Consider the following 16,471-nt stretch of genomic DNA (forward strand, 5'->3'; position numbering starts at 1 on the left):
TATTTATTTGTAATGTGTTTATTTTCTGTTATAAACTATTTGAAAAAGTGTTCATTATTTGTTATATTAAAATTATTTGTATCCGTTATTTGTTATTTTAAATATGTTGGGTGATTATTAATTATTTTAAAATATTTTATTTTCTGATATAAGTCATTTGAAAATGCATTATTATCTGTTAATAGTTATTTTTTTAATTTATTTTCTGTTATTAGTTATTTGAAAATATTTTATTATCTGTTATTTGTAATATAAAAATATATATTAGTAGATATTAGTTATTTAAAAAAATTATCATGTGTTATTAGTTATGCAAAAAGTTTTTATTATCTGATATTTGTTAAGTTTTTATTACTTGTTATCAGTTATTCGAAAAAGGTTTTATTGCTTGTTATTAGTCATTAAAAACTCTTTATTATGTGTTATTTGTTAATTAAAATGTTTTTATTTGTTATTAGTTATTTCAAAAGGTTTATTATTTTTAATATTCATTAATATTTTAATATCTGTTATCAGTTATTTAAATGTGTTCTATTATCTATTATTATTTATTTAAGAACATTTTATTTATGTTATTAGTTTTTTGAAAGATTTTTATTATCTGTCATTAGTTATTTAAAAAGTTTTTATTTTTTGTTATTAATTTTGGGAAAAGTTTGTATTATGTTTTATTAGTTATTTTAAATATTTTATTATCTCTTATGAAATATTTAAATCGTTTTTATTTTATTTGATTTGTTATTTAAAAAGGTTTTATTATCGATTATTAATTATTTAAAAAGTTTTATTATCTTTTATTAGTTATTTTGAAAAACATTGTATTATCCTGTATTAGTTATTTAAAAAGTTTATATTAATTGCTATAAGTGATTCATAAAAAGTTTCATTTTCTGTTATTAGTTTTTAGAAAATATTTTATTATCTGTTATTAGTTACTTAAAGGCGTTTTATTATTTGTTAGTAGTTTTATAAAGTTTGTATTATCTGTTGTTGGTTATTTAAAAAGTTTATTATCCGTTATTAATGTTTTATTATTTGTTATTAGTTATTTAAAAACGTTTTATTTATTGTTATTAGTAATTTTTAAATTTTTTTTTATTTTCTGTTATTAGTTATTTAAAAAATTATGATATGTTATTTGTTATTTAAAAAGTTTTATTATCTATTATTAGTTATTTAAAATGTTTTTATTATCTGTTAATACTTATCTGAAAATTGTTTTATTATCTGTTATTAGTTATTTGGAATTTTTATCTATTATGTGTTATTTAAAAGTTTTTATTATTAGTTATTCATTTGAAATTGTTTATTATCTGTTATTAATTATTTGAAAAATATTATTATCTGTGATTAGTTATTTAAGAAACTATTATCTGTTATTTATTATTTAAAAAGTTTTTATTCTGCTATTAGTTATTTAAAAAAGGTTCTATTATCTGTTATTAGTCCTTTAAAATGCTTTTTTTTATCTCTTATTAGGTCTTTAAAAACGTTTATTTTTGTTATTAGTTATTAAAAATGATTTTATTACTTGTTAGTACTTCTTTAAAAAGGTTTTATTATCTGTGATTACTTATTGCATTAATTTATATCTGTAGTCATATTGTAATAACATGCTTGGTTAAAATTTAAACAAGGTTAGATTAAATGTTTATCTGTTTGTAGTAAATTCAATATTTACAGATTAAACATTCACCATATTGATAAGGTAAACGTTTGTGTTATATTTTTATGTTCATATATATTAATGGTGAACAGATAAAAACAAAACAATCATGATACTGATAAGTTAAACGTTTGTATTACAATATTTATGTTTATATAAATTAACAAATAACAGATAAAACAATGAAGATGTTGATAAGTTCAATGTCTATGATTACAAATAAATTTGCTCTATCACTTTTAACAAAAGGAAATAGTTGGATTTTACTGTTAGTCGAGGTATGTACGTCGAGTGGATACAGTTTTATCAGTTTTTCGAATTGCATAAGAGATTTAAGGAAGGCAGGGTGTGTGTAAGGGATGATGAGAGATGTGGAAGGAGAAAGGAAGTCATAACACCAGAATTAATTAGCGAAATTTTTGGATAAGGACCGTCGTGTGCCTATAGAGAGAATGTTCACAGTTTGATGTAACTGTGAGAACTGTACACACAATTATTCACGAGGAACCGAAGACGTGGAAGATTTGCACAAATTCACCATTTCACAATTTTATCTTTGCATAGACTATTTGACCAAGATGGGATCAAGACAGTTCCTCGCCCTCTCTATTCTCCATACCTTACTCCCTGTGACTTTTGGTTATGTCTAAAGTTCAAGGAAACCTTACAGATGTTGTTATGAGATAATAGAGGAGATGAAAGAGACAAATAAAAATGACGATGGTCATTGACACGCTCACACAAGAGGACTTTCATGAGGCCTTCTAAAATTTGTTAGAATCGTACAAGTGCATTGCCGACAGAGGCGATTTCTTATAAACATATTAGAGTTTGTGTGTGCACAATCACTAAAAGTGCCCAAACGATAAATGTCAGAATACTTATTGAAAACACCTCATATTTAGAGCAGATACAATTTATATGAGTTCACCATAAAACATCATTAAAATGCTTGGAAAACAGGAATAGTAATGCAGCATTATAGTGTTGTTGCAGTGGTTGGAACTTTGACATAGGTATGGGACTTATTAGATTTTAAACTTTCTAAAACCCTTTATAAGATGAAGATAATTGTGGTAGCTACACCAGACCATATGTGCCAACAATACATAATATATGTGCTAATGTAAGCTTTGTAGGGGTGTAGGATATGCTTATGTCTAAGTAATTTTCTAGACAATTGACGGTTATAAAACCCCACTTTCTTTGAAGCAGTCTTTGTATTGTCCTAAAAGTATTTGTAAGTGCATTTAATAATTAGCAAATTACATCATTAGATATTAAAAGATAAGACATTAACTTGATAGTAAGTTAAACGCCTGTAGTGTCAAAAAATGTTCAAGCACAGATGAATTAAGGGAAGCGTTTATTTCTCTTCAAACAAAGCTTAGTTTGGTATAAAATGATTGACAGATTGAAAATATATAAAATTAAAAACAAAAATTTTAGAAAATAAATTAGCTCATTTTAAGAAATTGTCGATATTTTTGATACTTTGCAAATTCGCATATCAAGCATATGTATCTTCTTTATAAAAGCAGAAAAAATTGTATGCAATAAAAACTTTTTTGATAAACCAGATTTAACAAATAGAATGATTATATATTAATGATGATACTAAAATATTGATTTTCATTTATTTACAGATGTTCCTGCTTGAACACTTGTTTTAATGAATCATTGTAAACACTATTATATGGGCAATTATTGTCTTATGTTGGAGTCAACAGCAACATCTATTTGGAACTTTATTTCGACAGCTGTAGGAAAATTTATATTCCTGATTTATTTGAAAAATAGTGATTTACACGTCACACATTTCAAAGAAATATATTCGGAAATATGTGTTTAATGTTTCAATTAACCATGAGGTATTAATATATCGAATTACAAATTGTTTTGGAAAAAAAAACAATATTTGTCTATGGAAAACTTTTGCACTAAGAAGTAACATCTAGGCATGAAAAGAAATTAGCTTCACGATCTGTAGATAAAGACTAAGAACATCACGAAAACACTCCATATAGTTAGTAAATACGTTAATAATCTTGTTCCAGGAACAATTTTAGTGAAACATGCAGGCACACAATGAAGACAAGCCACATTCTTGTAAAGTGTGTAAGTATTCATGCTCTAGAAAATCAATGTTAGTTAGACATATGCGAACTCACACTGGGGAAAAACCACATTCTTGTGAAGTCTGTGGTTATTCTTGTTCTGAGAAATCAAACTTATTGAGACATATAACAACGCACACTGGGGAAAAGCCACATTCTTGTAAAGTGTGTGGATATTCTTGTTCTCGAAAATCAGACTTACAAACACATACGAGAATTCATACTGGGGAAAAGCCACATTCTTGTGAAGTGTGTGGATATTCTTGTTCTGATAAATCATCGATAGTGAAACATATGAGAACTCACACTGGAGAAAAGTTACATTCTTGCGAAATGTGTAGATATTCTAGTTCTAGAAAATCATCATTAGTGAAACATATGAGAACTCACACTGAAGAAAAGCCACATTCTTGTGAAGTGTGTGGATATTCTACTTGTGAAAAATATACTTTATTGATACACATGAGAACTCACACTGGGGAAAAGCCACACTCTTGTGAAGTTTGCAGTTATTCTTTTTCTCAAAAATCAACGTTAGTGACACATATGAGAATTCACACTGGAGAAAAACCACATTCTTGTGAAGTTTGTGGATATTCTTGTTCTTATAAATCAACGTTAGTGACACATATGAGTATTCACACTGGTGGAAAACCACACACTTGTGAAGTGTGTGGATATTCTTGTTTTGTTAAATCAACATTAGTGAAGCATATGAGAACTCACACTGGAAAAAAACCATATTCTTGTAAAGTCTGTGAATATTCCTGTTCTGATAAACAAAGTTTAGTCAGACATATTAGAACTCACACTGGAGAAAAGCCACATTCTTGTGAAGTCTGTGGATATTCTTTTGCTCAAAAATCAAATTTACTGACACATATAAGAACACATACTAAGAAAATGAGATGAGAAAACTTAAATGTCTACTGAAATAAAATCGAAAGCCCTCTGGGGGCGAACTAGTCCAAATAATATCGTATTTATAGCTCAAATAACATATCCTCGGTATAGCCACCTCTTTTCCAATAGATGTAACCTGAAGTAGTAACACAAGACTTGATACTCTACCAGACTAGATGACATTTCATCTTGTAATCTTGTAAGATGAAGAGACCCAAAAGAATTACAAATGATAACATATTAAAATGGTTAATTAAGGATAGGAATATTTTATTCTTACTTTCTTTACTTAGTGTTGGAAATATAAAGAACTATAATGGAACATTCAAATATCTATGTATCTATTAGCCCCTGGTAGAGGGCCTTAATTTATGAGAACTTCGACTAAAGGAAAATGAAACAAAAATGCAAAAATTTTATTGCAAAATATGTAAATATTCTAGTTTTTCATAATCAGTTTTTAGTAAGTGATATAAGAACTCACACAGAAGTAGAAATTGTGAGCCGCCTTACATTCAGCTGTAAGGTTCTGTTGGTGACCAGCTACTACACGATACAACACAATGGAGTGTGTACATATCTCCAGTGGAAAATTTGTAAAAAGTTGTATATTGAATGTAGCATCAACGTCTGGGAACATATACCAGAATTAATGGTTGAAAATAAGACATACAGAATCCATTATGAATATGCAATTTCTTTAGCTGCCTACTCTGGAAATCGAGCAATTAAATCTGATGAAGGTGTATAGGATAATAAATAGAAAGAAGTAACTTTAGAAGAAGTTAGTGTCTAATGATTAAGGGTAAAACAGGGCTGAGAAGAAAAAATAACGAAATGCCGAAGATATGTGCAACATGAAAAGAAACTGGAATTTTTGGAGGATTTTTATTTATAGGACGTACTTCACTCATAAAAATATTTGACTCATAAATTATCATTTCAAGAAGTACTCGGCAAATATACTGTGTGAACTAAGTTCACGAAAGGTTCAAACATTTGTACTTAAAGGAAAAGTTAGAATCATAAAACTATATGAGATAGCAGGTGAATGGCTACCATCTGGTAGAATGCCCCATCGAAAGCTTAAACGAAATGATACAAAAACTAAAAAGATAGTTGTTTTGGTAATAGTAGTTTGTATAAAATAGGATGTGAATTTCTAGAAAAATGACAAAAAATTGAAAACCTGGAAAATCCATATTCTTGTAAAATATAGTATTCATGATAATTACAAACACGAACAATGGGTGAACGCCATACACCTGTAATAATGTGGATATTCTTGTCAGAATTAACATTTGTCAATATTCCTCATCAACAAAACAAATTTACTGAGTCATATAAGAAATTACACTTAAGATCCCTCGGTTGGAATCTATGAGGGAGTGGGTGAATGTCTTTTGTTTGGTAGAATGCTCCATCCTCAGCTAGAATAAAATGAAGGAAAAAAGGGAAAAATTTGTAAAATATGGAAATATTCCCGATTTGTTAAATAAAGTTCAGGGACAAAACTCACACTGTTGAGCAAAGTCATATTTTTGTAAATTATGTATAGATTCTTTTTTTCTTTAAACTCACATTTGAAGAACAGCACACTTGTAATTGATGTGGATATTCTTGTTCGCATGAATGGATTTTAAACATGTAAAACTCGCATGGGAGAAGATTTTTTTGTAAAATGTCTGGATCATCATTTTCATTCAAATGAATGTTAAAGTAAATATTTGCACAGCATTTTATTAAGTAAGAGAAGAATCCAATTTGTCCTTGATGGTAGTACGTCAAAACAATGATATAAATACAGGTGTACCACAAGGTGTGACGTGGAGGGAGGTTGAGACTTCGAGAGAACTGGAGAAAGCTGGGCAGGTATGATTCTTTTATTTATCATCGGTGTGCCCGGGTGACAGCGAAAACCCCTGCTGAGAGAAAAGATTAGGATTTGTGACTTTAATTTTTTTGAAAAACAACAAACAATGTGATTTTTGAAGCTGTCCTCCAAAGCAAGTAATGACTCAGGATACTGGAGAAATTATATTAATAATTCAAGTGCAGTGCTTCAACCTGGGGATCACGGGGATGACCCCCATTAGGTCATGAGAAACGTTTGCAGACCGACAGGTGGACGTGTGGGGGGGGGGCTTTCCCCTGGGACTTTGTTGGGTATGATTGGTCTAGGGAACAACTCTGGTTTCACCCCACTCCTGAATATTTAATGGAGCACACAGTTAAAAACGACAGTTAAGACAGTTTGAAACTAAGAAAAAGCTGGAGTCGAGAGCAACTTAGAGAGAATTGCCACACCCCTTTCTCTCCACACCCATTTAAGTGCTATATCAAAAGAGAGAAGTGAAATCTAAATATAGACTTAGTGAAGTCGGACATTATTGAACATTGTACTGTAAAGACAATTGTATATATTTATATATATGTATATCATTTTTCCTGAAAATTAATCAGTAAACTAGAAGAACTGCGTTGTTTTTGTGCATGGAATTGTCTTGATGGAGGACGAATTGTGAATTTTTCTTCTAGCATACGACAGACTAGCGAAGCGACGGCATATCAACCCTGACACGAGCAACACCGACGAACATGCAAGCGTGAATTGAAGACCAACCAGCACGATTAACGGGGATCTGCTGCACAGAGAAGTCATATCTAGTCTCTGTTGGCACAGATACTGACTTGGACGATCAAAGGGTCATAAATTGGTAGCTGTTGACAAGGATTTTTACTCTTGGGTGTAAGAGGAAAAACAGAAAGAGAGGAAAAAGAACACAGTAGCTGTGGTTCTGATGTGGAACAAAAGAGGCTGTGGAAAAAAAACAAAGAGAAAAAACACGGACACAATGTAGAAAGAAATGGAGAATCTTTATTTTTCTTCCCAAAGATTACAAATTTTTTTTAATGAGTGAATAAATTTATTAGTCGTGCAGCCAAAGCCTAGGTAATGAAGGATATTACACAAAAGAAAAGGAAAGAAAAATTAATTAAAAATAATAGAACTATTCTGTGTTTTCTTTTAAGTTTTTTTTTTAAATAGAATTTTCTGCGTGCATAGATCGTTGAGTGTAACGTTCACACCTTGTAAGAATAGACTATAAAGGTGTAGTAATAATTTCTTTAAGAGTACCAATGGTTACAAGGATATATAATTTTCTAAAAAATAGGAATTGAATAGGTAATTATTGGCTGTTAATTGTCCCTAGGAGCGGCAGCTTCTCATGAAGAGATAGTTCAATCTGGGTTGTAATAAGGGTTTATCGAAGGATTCCTTTTTATGAGAGATGGTTTCTGTACGTTCAATTACTTATCATTTGGTGTTTTCTATTGAAAAAAAGGAGAGAAAAGAAAAACTGCGTCGGTCTGGTAGGATTTTTTTGTTCTTTTATTGTGATGCTAGCAAAAAGGGAATAAAATTGGAAGCTAGGTTGCGTATGTGAAGGGGGAAGGACGAGGCATCCGCAGTGTGTGAATGGTAAATGGAGAGTATAAAAATGATCGGTCACGTGCTGGAGAGCTGGCTTGTTATTGGACAAAGCAGGAGGAAATGGATCTCAAATCTCGAGGTCGTGAGAAGTAGCATCTGCCTGTATGTAGCGAGTGTCGACTGCTACAAGAGAAAGAAAGGGTAAGGGACCTACATAACTCAGCTAAAGTTGTGAGTGTGGAGCCACACGCAAGGTTCGTAGATACGCGCAAGGAGCTTAGGTCTGAGTTTGTTTTTTATATGAAAAGGAAGTAGGTTTAAAAGTCGTGTTTGAGGAATCGTTTTTTGTACTCGAAGAAAAAGAAAAAAGGGACTTGTTTTTTTTTATATTCCAGAATGATTAGTAATTATTTTTGCACTTCTGGGGTTTTCCAAGCTTAAATCTTGTTCGACATTGGTTAGTAAGAGGTGTGTTCGAGTACAGTCCGACCAAGGGGGCTGTCGGTAGGCGGTCGTGGGTTGCATGTGTGCCCAGGACAGCACCCCCATCCATCTAAGGTGTGCCCCCCAGGGACCAGGGGGACCTTGTCCAGGTCGACCGGTCATTTCCAGACGCCTACCGACACCGGTCAGGTCGGCGAGGCTCCCAGCGGCCCCAAGCGGGACCACAGGTTGCGGAAGGCGTCTAATGGAGCGGCGGCGACGCCCCGAGGCCCCCGGGGTCGACTCTGCGGCCCCCGGGTCGGTTGGCGGGCCTCCAGAGGTCGATAAAGTAGTGGTGTCGCTAGTGGTCGAGAAGGCACTTTTCGACGCCTACTGCTACCCCCATATGGCAGTAGGCATAAAACTGGAAAATCGCCGACCAGAAATGTCGCTTCGTATAATCGCGCTTTTTTTTGACCACCCATTTCAGGTGTCGGAGCGGGGTCTGGACGCATACCAGCACCACTTCTGGGGTTTTCCAAGCTTAAATCTTGTTCGACATTGGTTAGTAAGAGGTGTGTTCAAGTACAGTCCGACCGCGGGGGCTGTCGGTAGGCGGTCGTGGATTGCATGTGTGCCTGGGACAGCACCCCCATCCATCTAAGGGGTGCCCCCGGGGGCCAGGGGGACCTCGTCCAGGTCGAACGGGCGCTTCCAGACGCCTACCGACACCGGTCAGGTCGGCGAGGCTCCCAGCGGCCCCAAGCGGGACCACAGATTGCAGAAGGCGCCTAATGGAGCGGCGGCGACGCCCTGAGGCCCCCGGGGGCGACTCCGTGGCCCCCGGGGTCGACTCTGCGGCCCCCGGGGTCGACTCCGCGGCTCCCGGGTCGGTTGGCGGGCCTCCAGAGGTCGATAAAGTAGTTGTGTCGCTAGTGGTCGAGAAGGCACTTTTCGACGCCTACTGCCACCCCCCGGTGGCGGTAGGTGTAAAATCGGAATTTCGCCGACCAGAAATGTCGAGTGGGAACCTCGTCGAGGTCGACTGTTTTGAAGGGGGAAAAAAATTGGCAAAGTCCTGGTGTGCCTAGGCGTCGAGAAGGCACTTTGCGACGCCTACTGCCACCCCCATATGGCAGTAGGCGTAAAACTGGAAAATCGCCGACCAGAAATGTCGCTTCGTATAATCGCGCTTTTTTTTGACCACCCATTTCAGGTGTCGGAGCGGGATCTGGACGCATACCACCACCATTTCTAGGGTTTTACAACTTGAAAGTTTTAAAAACCATGTTCGGTAGGAAGCACACTTTGGTGTGTCGGTTCATCGGAGCAGTGACTCTTTACCTCGTGGTGGTCCGGAATGCCTCTATGGGCTTGTCGCAAAGGCGTCAGAAAGTGCAGCTCCGCCGCCTAGGGCTGTCACTGTTATCGCTGTCGCCGTGCTCCAACTTGTTTTGATCCACCGCCTTCGTTCCTGCCAACCGTGTGCCCGCTCATCGTCGTTAGGTACGTGGTACATGTGTGTGCTTCTTCGTGGACCTAGGCCTCGACGTGTCGAACGATATGGTGGAACTCCGGCTCCTTTCCTGGTTCCATAGTCGTCATGGTACCCGCGTCAGCTTATCGATGTCCACCCTTTTTGCCGATGCATTTGCTGCAGCTTCTGCTTCCGCCTCAGTAGCCGCCGCTCTCAGCCGCCGCTGTTGCTGCCGTTCTGCCATTTAACCACTACCTGCGAATCTTGTGAGATGATCGACCGAACGACCCATCGCTGTGCGACCGATAAATCCTCCGTATTAGGGAGAAACGCTGCCGCTCTCTGCCGCCGTCGAACGGAAAAAAGCCGGGGAGATGATGGAGAACCTGATCCCCTGTACGTTGTTCGATGCTCTCCCATCCTGGAAGTCGCCGCAGCAAACAGGAGGAAGAGCAGCAGGCGCCGCCACCATAACCGCTGCCTGCCTGCCTCCTCCTCCTCCTGTCAGCGTCCGATCTCACAGCCGTGTGAACGTTCGCTGACACCGATTTCTTTCCGTCTGGCAAAACCTTGGACGTCCCGCTCGCGGTACACGTGCTGCAGCGACTTCTCGTCCGACAACGCATAAGCGTCGACATCTGCCGCATCTTCTGATACGTGGACGGTGATAGCGCTCATTCCGCCACCTCCACCTTTCTAAGCGCCAAAGAAGATCGATCGAGCAGTCGTCGTCGCAGTCGATTAACCGTTTTCACCGTCCGCAGTTCCTGCCGCCGCCGATCAAGTCGTTCCTCTTCTTGTTCGTTCCCATACCGTCGATTTGCACGGCTGCCGGATGAGCCATCCTCTGTCCGGCGAAGCGCTCATGTCAGTGATCGATACTTGCACCGACAGTCCCCCCGCTCGCGACTCGGTGCTCGAATCGGACTCGTTCGTTTTAACTCGATGCGATTGTGAAAAGGGGACCGGCCGTCAATGTCGTCGTCGCCGCCACCGCTATCATCTCTGTGTGTCGACAATATTGTTCGCCCGGTCCACCGCGTTATTGTTTTTTCCCTGACGTTCGCCGTCGCACGAACGAAAGAGACAAAAGCTCGAAAAAGCCGCCCAAAAAATCGGACCAAGGAGCCGCTTGCGAGAACGCGCCATGTGCACGTTGTCTCTCCTCGGTTTTCCAAACACGACGACGAAGGCGACGACGAAGGCGACGACGAAGGCGACGACGAAGGCGACGACGAAGGCGGCGGGAAAGTTGACGCCGCCGCTGCCCTGGTCCAGCTCCCCGACGACGGCTGTGATGTTGACGTTGAGGACGACGAAGACGACGATGACGACGACGAGACGGCATCGATGGCGACCACGATGACGACAACCTCGACGAGTTCAGTTTGCACCTTGACCCTCGATGTCCGTGTGCGCTGCCGTTGTGCTGTTTGTCGTTTGTCGTATGTATCGCTGTCAAGGGTGTCGTTGTCGTTGTTGTTGTCGATGTTGTCGTTTGTTCTCTCATCTCGGTCGGTTGTGTGACGTTGACGTTGATGACGACGACAACGACGACGATGACGACGACGACGACGAGACGGCATCGATGGCAACCACGATGACGACAACCTCGACGAGTTCAGTTTGCACCTTGACCCTCGATGTCCGTGTGCACTGCCATTGTGCTGTTTGTCATTTGTCGTATGTATCGCTGTCAAGGGTGTCGTTGTCGTTGTTGTTGTCGATGTCGTTTTTTTCTCTCATCTCGGTCGGCTGTGACGTTGATGTTGACGACGACGAAGACGACGACGATGACGAGACGGCATCGATGGCGACCATGATGACGACAACCTCGACGAGTTCAGTCTGAACCTTGACCCTCGATGTCCGTGTGCACTGCCATTGTGCTGTTTGTCGTTTGTCGTATGTATCGTTGTCAAGGGTGTCGTTGTCGTTGATGTTGTCGTTTGTTCTTTCGTCTCGGTCCAAGTCAGGGGGAAAGAGGCCATCAGCGCGGGCAGCGCGCTTCCACGGTCAGCAAACAAAAACGGACCCATCGTTGTAGTTGTCTGTCTTATTTCGGTCTATCATCTTGAAACAAAAACAAGTTCCAACGATACCTGGTTGATCCTGCCAGTAGTCATATGCTTGTCTCAAAGCTTAAGCCATGCAAGTGTAAGTTCACGCCACGCATTAGAACAGGCGAAACCGCGAATGGCTCAGGAACCGGACCTAATCCTCGGGACCGTATTCCTCCTCGGAGGCGATGGATAACTATGGCACGGGTGCGTTGTCGCTGTGTGACGGCGTTTCTGCGTCGTGCATGCGCTTCCCCCTGCCTCGCGCTTCCCTCCCTCCGCCGCCACGCTCTCCCCCGGTCCGCTCCGAGTCCCTGCTTCGTGTCTTGTCTGCGCGCGTGTGCGGTCGGCGGTTTCTCCTCCAAGTGTGCTCTTAACTGAGTGTCTGCGCGCCAGCTTCCATATCCTCCTTCCGCCCATCGGTGAGATCCCGCGGCTTGAACTAGTCCTATTTTGTCGTCGAGTTTAGGCGCTGCGCGCGGGCGCATCACCCCCGGGTCGGTTTCCCCTTTTTCCGAGTACGACTCGGCCGACTCTGGCATAGCGAGCGACCAGGGACCCAAAAGATGGCGATCCACGCCCGATCGGGATGAAGCCAGAGGAAACTGGTGGAAGTCTGAAACGCCTCTGACGTGCAAATCGATCGTCGGAACCGCGTGTAGGGGCGAAAGACCAATCGAGCCATCTAGTAGCTGGTTCCCTCCGAAGTTTCCCTCAGGATAGCTGGCGCTCGATCGTCGCAATTCCATCCGGTAAAGCGAACGATTGGAGGCCCCAGGGCCGTTCACGGCCTCGAGCTACTCTCGAACTCGGAACGGGTGGAACGGGCCGACTCTCCCAAACGACGGAGCCGACCCTCCGGCCGCCGCCCACGGGCGGTGGTCACCTCGAATGTGAGTGCCAAGTGGGCCACTTTTGGTAAGCAGAACTGGCGCTGTGGGATGAACCAAACGTCCGGCTAAGGTGCCCAACGCGACGCCTATGAGATCCCCGAAAGGGTGTCGGTCGATATAGACAGCAGGACGGTGGCCACGGAAGTCGGAATCCGCTAAGGAGTGTGTAACAACTCACCTGCCGAATCGACCGGCCCCGAAAATGGATGGCGCTGGAGAGACGGACCAATGCCGGACCGTCGCGGCGAGGAGCGATGAACTTTCGCGTCGAAACGATGCCGCGACGAGTAGGAGGGCGCCGCGGCGAGCATGGAAGCCTACGGCGCGAGCCCGGGTGGAGCCGACCGCGGGTGCAGATCTTGGTGGTAGTAGCAAATATTCGAACGAGACCTTCGAAGACCGAAGTGGAGAAGGGTTTCATGCCAACGGCGGTCGAGCATGGGTCAGTCGGTCCTAAGACGCGGGCGAAAGGCGCCGGATCCGTGAAAGAAAAAAAAAAAAACGAACGAAACCGAATAAGAGTTCCGATGTTTTATTGAATAAGCAGCCGGCCTCCCGTCGAAAGGGAATCGGGTTAATATTCCCGAACCCGGACTCGGAGAGGGCCCAGGGGTGGCGACGCCGTCGGCAGCGATGTCGGCGGCGCCCATCGCTTCCTGGGCAAAACCGCGCTGACGCAAGCGAGCCCGGAGACGTCGCCGGGAGCCCCGGTAAGAGTTCTCTCTTCTTCGTTAAGGACCATGTCCGTGGAATCGGCTCGTCCGGAGATACGGAAAAGGTACCTGTAGAGCGCCGCGGCTCGGGCGGCGTCCGGTGCGCTTTCGGCGGCCTTGGAAAATCCGGGTCCGGTTTTCGCAGCTCTCGAGTCGGTCCGTACCCACCATCCGCAGCCAGTCTCCAAGGTGTACAGCCTCTCGTCGATGGCATCAATGTAGGTAAGGGAAGTCGGCAAAATGGATCCGTACCTTCGGAAGAAGGATTGGCTCCGAGGACCGGGTCGATCGGGCCGTGCCCGCGCGAAGCGAGGAACCGGTACGGGGCTGTAGCGTTCGCTCTGTTCGCGCTTTGCGGCGAAGGCATAGGGGCCGCGGCGGTCCATTGTGCCGCGGCGTCCGGTGCGGTCGCGGTCAAGCGAGTGGCGTGGAGAGCGATACGGGTGGGAGTCCGCCGTCGGGTGGCAGGAGTGTGCCGTTGACCAAAAACGGCGGGGGACCGTCGGCGGGTCGTCTTTCTGGCGGCGGCGGTTAAGCGGTGCGGTGTTGCGGGTGCTTCGCTCCAGGGTCGGGGTGGCGGCGGGCGGCTCCAATCATTCGTCGCACGTCTCCGTCCTCCTCGAAACGGGATGAGGCTGCCTCACGGCCGTGTCATCGTTGCTTTGCCGGTGCTTCTTCGTCGGCACCTCCGACGCGACGTCCTCTGCTCCTGCGCTGTCCGCGCGATCGTGTGGCCTGTCGACCCATACAGACACGATGTGATTTCTGCCCAGTGCTCTGAATGTCAAAGTGAAAAAATTCAACCAAGCGCGGGTAAATGGGCTTGGAACGATCGGCGGGGAAAGAAGACCCTGTTGAGCTTGACTCTAGTCCGACTCTGTGAGGAGACACGGGAGGTGTAGCATAGGCGGGAGGCGTGCCTTCGTCGGCGTCGGCTGCGCCGCGGTCGGGGTCTTCCGCGGGGCGGCGTTCGGGACGTCGCGTGTTGAACGGTGAGGGGCGGTCGTGGTCGGGCCGGTGGTCGGCGGGTTCGTCCCGCCATCGTCGCCGGTCGTTTCCGTCTCCACCCGGTCCTGCTGCGCGTCTTTGTGCGCCTCACCCAGTCGGTCCTCCTTTCGGCCGTGGTCTGCGCTGGGGTCGTTCGGCAACGTCGAACCTGAAATACCGCCACTTCTGTCGTTTCCTCACTCACCCGGCGAAAAAGGGGACGGGTCGCTCCGCGGCCCTCTTGCTAGCGCCAAGGGCACGGGCTCCCAAGATTCTGGATTCCGCGCTCAACCCTTAGCCGGGGACCATGCCGGGCGGGGAGTTTGACTGGGGCGGTACGTCTGTCAAACGGTAACGCAGGTGTCCCAAGGCGAGCTCAGCGAGGACGGAAACCTCGCGTAGAGCAAAAGGGCAAAAGCTCGCTCGATCTCGATTTTCAGTACGAATACGGACCGCGAAAGCGTTGCCCATCGATCCTTTCCGAGCGGAGAGCTCCGTTCCGCCGAGAGGTGTCAGAAAAGTTACCACAGGGATAACTGGCTTGTGGCGGCCAAGCGTTCGTAGCGACGTCGCTTTTTGATCCTTTGATGTCGGCTCTTCCTATCATTGCGAAGCAGAATTCGCCAAGCGTTGGATTGTTCACCCACTGACAGGGAACGTGAGCTGGGTTTAGACCGTCGTGAGACAGGTTAGTTTTATCCTACCGATCGACACGTGTGTTACGTCGGCCGTGGCTACGGCTATCCCGTTCAGTACGAGAGGAACCGCGGGATCGGAGCAACGGTTCGCGTGCTTGCTCGAACAAGAGGCGGTGCCACGCTGCCTCCGCGCGATAACGGCTGAAAGCCTCTAAGCCAGAACCGCGACCGGTGCCGTCACGGTATTACGAAAGGCGTCTCTTTCCGTTCCGCTGGAGCCTGCCATAGCAGTCGTCGTCGCTTGTGGTGGTGGCGGCGGTGGTGGTTTCGTCGGCGGTCTTCGGGCCGTCGTCGGGTCGCTGTCGTCGTTGCCGCTTATGCGGTGGCGTGCGTGAAGGGCCAACCGACTCGACATGCGCGACCGGCGGGATGTTGCCATCACTGTCCTGTTTCGAACCCCCTGTGGAGCTTGAGACGAGGGATCGCTCGTAGACCACTTGACTTCAGGCTCGGGGTGTCGTACTTAGTAGAGCAGCCACCACACTGCGATCTATTGAGACTAAGCCCTCGACCGAAACGATTCGTCCTCAACGAGGGACGACAGCGACCGAGTCCGTTTCGTACCAGAAAGACGAACGGACAGTGGTGTGGATGGAGAGACCATTTCTCTGTGTTTTCCTGGATCCGTTCCGAACGAATATTATTTTTTAATTTTTTTTTAAATTTTTTTTAATTTTTTTTTTTTTTTTCTTCCTTCCTTAACTCTAGACTGGCTATTTATAAAAACAAGGTGGAGTGAAAAAATGCTTATGGGGTTCCGGCACCCGGCCGCAGTCGATATCATTAACATGATTTCTTTATTAAACAAAGTTAAACTTATAGATGATAACATTCACATGAAAACTAATTTTCTTTATTAAGATTTTCGATAGATTGAAAATAATAATAAATTGATTTTAGCAAGCCTAGACCAGGGCTGAGTTAGTTATAGGAGCGCCGAGCTAAAGTAAGAAAGAAACACGCCGAAACACACCGACCGGCACCCCGACGGGTCAACGGCGGGACTAACTGTGACTCTCTTAAGGTGAGGCTTTGCCTCTTAAGCAAGTTTGACTGACGTGACGTGACGACGACGGGTATTCGGCTAGGTAGGGAGTC

General features: G+C 43.6%; 1 long non-coding RNA gene and 2 pseudogenes across 1 annotated transcript in view; all 3 read left to right on the forward strand.

The window, feature by feature from the left end:
* The window catches only part of LOC145296980 (uncharacterized), a 37,888-nt gene extending 31,651 nt beyond the window's left edge, over nt 1-6,237 (forward strand). Inside the window, exon 2 of the long non-coding RNA XR_013870098.1 lies at nt 3,313-6,237. This is a non-coding gene — a long non-coding RNA (uncharacterized LOC145296980). The remainder of the gene's footprint in view (nt 1-3,312) is intronic.
* A 6,358-nt stretch (nt 6,238-12,595) lies between these two features.
* LOC145297403 (large subunit ribosomal RNA) lies at nt 12,596-13,894 on the forward strand (annotated as a pseudogene).
* Nucleotides 13,895-14,515: 621 nt separating this feature from the next.
* On the forward strand, nt 14,516-15,896 carry LOC145297404 (large subunit ribosomal RNA; annotated as a pseudogene).
* Nucleotides 15,897-16,471: the final 575 nt, after the last annotated feature.

Source organism: Euprymna scolopes, chromosome 17, assembly GCF_053919585.1.
Source record: "Euprymna scolopes isolate OS-2025 chromosome 17, ASM5391958v1, whole genome shotgun sequence".
Taxonomy (NCBI): Eukaryota; Metazoa; Mollusca; class Cephalopoda; order Sepiida; family Sepiolidae; genus Euprymna; species Euprymna scolopes.